This window comes from Palaemon carinicauda, chromosome 41 (genome assembly GCF_036898095.1).
Source record: "Palaemon carinicauda isolate YSFRI2023 chromosome 41, ASM3689809v2, whole genome shotgun sequence".
NCBI classification, from domain to species: Eukaryota; Metazoa; Arthropoda; class Malacostraca; order Decapoda; family Palaemonidae; genus Palaemon; species Palaemon carinicauda.
The window spans coordinates 20,876,612-20,880,094 of NC_090765.1; positions in this window are offsets into that span (position 1 = coordinate 20,876,612).

The following is a 3,483-nucleotide window of genomic DNA, read 5'->3' on the forward strand; positions in this document are numbered from 1 at the left end:
TTAAAGTGTGTTAGTGGCTAACTTTATGTCAGTCTTAACGGACGCCAATCTACTATTTTACAACACCTGTGGAAGTTATGGAAAAAACTAGCAATTGGTTAGGTTAGGTTAGGTTAGGATACATTTCGGGAGCATTTCAAAGGTTTCGTGGCGTTGCAAAAGGCGTAAAATTTGCCATAAACTTGTAAATAGGTAACTCTTGGCGTAGGCAACATTACATGTACAAATTGTCCCTCCCTTCACCATTATCGTACAGCACATTATAAAATATATAGGCTATACTACTCGCATGCACTCTAAGCTTAACTAGGATACTGACACACACCTGCACTCTACTTTCCCCCAATTCAATGTGTGCTTATATCCTCACGCTTGAATCACCTTCGTCTGAAAATCTAAATTTTTTCCTGTCTAATAAGGTAAATTTTTGCTAGGCTAGGGCTTAAAACACATTGCCTATGGACAAAGTTTCTGACATGATCAGCATCTTTAGATTGTTTATATAGCCTTAATGCTGTTAAAATATGTTCAATGTTCCAAATTCTTATCAACCTCGACATAAATATCTAGTACAAACATACCTTGGGCCTGTACTCCACTAGTATATTTTTCCGGTTACTACGTTAAGATTGGTGTTAGGCCTACCCAAGGTTAGGATACCTGGACCATGGGCCTACCTAATGAATCGCTTAACGTTTCTTCAGTTTTCTTATAAAGACTATTTATAAATAACAGTCATATTTTCCACAGGTTATTAGTCGTAAATCCAGACGAGCACAAGTTAATTCAAATTGATAAATTTCACTTCACGTTCAGAGTTCGGACTCAAAGTCAACGTCACCGTAAAATAACAACAAAAACTGCGGAAACTCGAATGTGTAGGTGGTACATCTTTAATTTTCTATTTTCATTTCTCAGTTTGACATATTATTTTCATTTAATATTTCATATAAATGAAAGCTCAACGTTTCTTTATTTAAATTTAATTGCATTTAGAAATGCTCATAAACAACTCAGTTTTATTACCAAGTTATGGAAACTTTTTTTTTTTTTTTTTTTTTTTTTTTTTTTTTTTTTAAGCCCAAGGAGGGGTTATTTGAGAAGAATTTATCTCTGGTTCACTTCGAAAATTTTAGGAGATTGATTTAGTTTCATGTGTCATGCACACTAACTCAGTATTAAATGCACATATAGATGCAATTAAAAAATGCAATTTAAGTGTTGTTTTCCAATTGTTAAGGTTAAAGGCAAAAATTTCGGAATTCTGAAATCATTTGTTCAAGAAAGGTTGAAAACGAAATAAATTTGGTAAGATCTAAATCTCTAACGGCTTGGGCCTTCAAAATGAGGATTCTGCGCCAGGACCTTGAAATCCATTAATTTTCCCTAAGCACCAAAGGAAACCTCTGAAGTTTCGCAATGATGTAACAGTTACAAGAGGTTGGACAGCAAGAAGGAAAGGAAGCTAAAAGAGTTGGTTATTAATCTGTTGCGAATAAAACTGTGACAGAAGGAACGCAGGAAAGACTCTTTGATAATGGTTCTAGTGCACCATGTGATGTGTAGGCCTACTGGTGGCAAAATGAAAGTATTGTAACTTAGAATTATCCCGTCACTGTTGCAGCTTATCAACCATAACAGTCTTATTTAACTGCTAACGAATTGAGCAGTATATTAAGGACTGTACTATTCACAATGTATTCTTAATTATTTTTGGTTAACATTGCCATCCCTGTAAGTTATTTCTTTCACACTAGTGTAAGAGGAGTAGAAGTGACAGGGTAGCCATGATGGAAACGATAAAACCACATTACATGTCGGATCAACCGATTTCTCCACTGCGGACTAGACCGAGTAATGTACAGTATATCACATGGCCGATACAGATTATTTTATCATACCACATTTTAGAATGCAGACTTAGATACGAACTGCAACAACTTAGCCTAACTGTTTGCCCTAATAAGTTGTCTGACCAACGACCCCGTTCACAGTCTGCTTGTATGTGCGATGGAATTCGAAGCACGCAAGTAATCTGCATATTAAATTCAAAACCCGATAACTCGTGAATATTTGATCTGATTCAAGTAGGTCTATTCATATCTATACTCGACAAGTTAAAACAAACTATTACTTAGATCACATAAGCTGCTTAAAATTCCTATTCAAAGTATTTGCTGATGCTCTTTTCGTTTAGTTTGACGCATTTCCCTAAACACACGAAGGTCTCTTAATATTTACTTCCATGTGTGTTATAACAGAATTAGAACTGGGCATCAATATCATCTCCTTCGCCTATTGACGCAAGGGGCTTCGGTTGGATTTCGCCAATCGTCTCTATCTTGAGCTTTTAATTCAATACTTCTCTGCTTCGCGCTTCATAGTCCTCAGCTCTGTGGGCCTGGGGGAACTAATTTCTCTTGAGGAGTGCGAGGAGCATGCCCAAACCATCTCTATCATCCCTCACAATGATCTCATCCACATACGGCATAAGTGGGGTCTTAAGTATAAGCCATGGACAGAATAACAAGGAATGGGATTTATAGCCTTATTCCCACTGCATTCTCGATATGTATTCACTTCTGTGGAATTTATGATAGTTTTCCATCACTGATTTTTAAGAAAATCATAAAAATTAGGTCAAGTTCAACGTATAGGTCATAACACAAAACGTAAATGTTCGGGTGACCGTTAGCTCAGATCCCTGATCATAAGATATCTATAGCCCTGCTTTTGTGACGTCATATGCCATTTTCACAAGCAACATGTCCGGACTTTTTAAAAAGATTATCATGAATGTAATGTTCAGTTGGTTTTAGAAGTTTAGTAAGTTTTCAAAATTGAATAGATCTGTAACAAATGAAAACTAGAGATGATTTCAACTCGTTATCTTTTTTTCTATCCATACTAAGGTATCCATGCAAAGGGTCAGGGTTTATGAGAAAAATAGTCAGGTTAATGATGATATTTTCTAATTTCATTGCTTTGCTATATTTGCGTGCTCTGCTATTTGCCAGTTTATTGATAGATACAGACGTTTGAATAAATAAGATTTTTTTGTTAATTCCTATGTTAAATTCACTAAAATATGTAAAAGAGACAGAACTGATATTCTCTTGAGAATAGTTATACAGCAGAGAATCGAGACCTGCGAAATGATACACTTTTCACCGAACACGTGAGTGTAGTCTCTCTCTCTCTCTCTCTCTCTCTCTCTCTCTCTCTCTCTCTTCTCTCTTCTCTCTCTCTCTCTCTCTCTCTCTCTCTCTCTCTCTCTCTCTCCAAGAGTTCCCAGCTACAGTTTCATATGTTCTCCTAGGCCTAGGCCATAATTTTTTTCTATTTTCAAGTGACTCAGCAAGTATCCAATTTCACATCCCAACCCTGGAGGCCCTTAAAATTTCCTTTTTAACCTGACATCGATATTTCTTTCATTTTCATGTTTCCCTGCAATGATAGTAATACTATTGAGTGATGGCGATT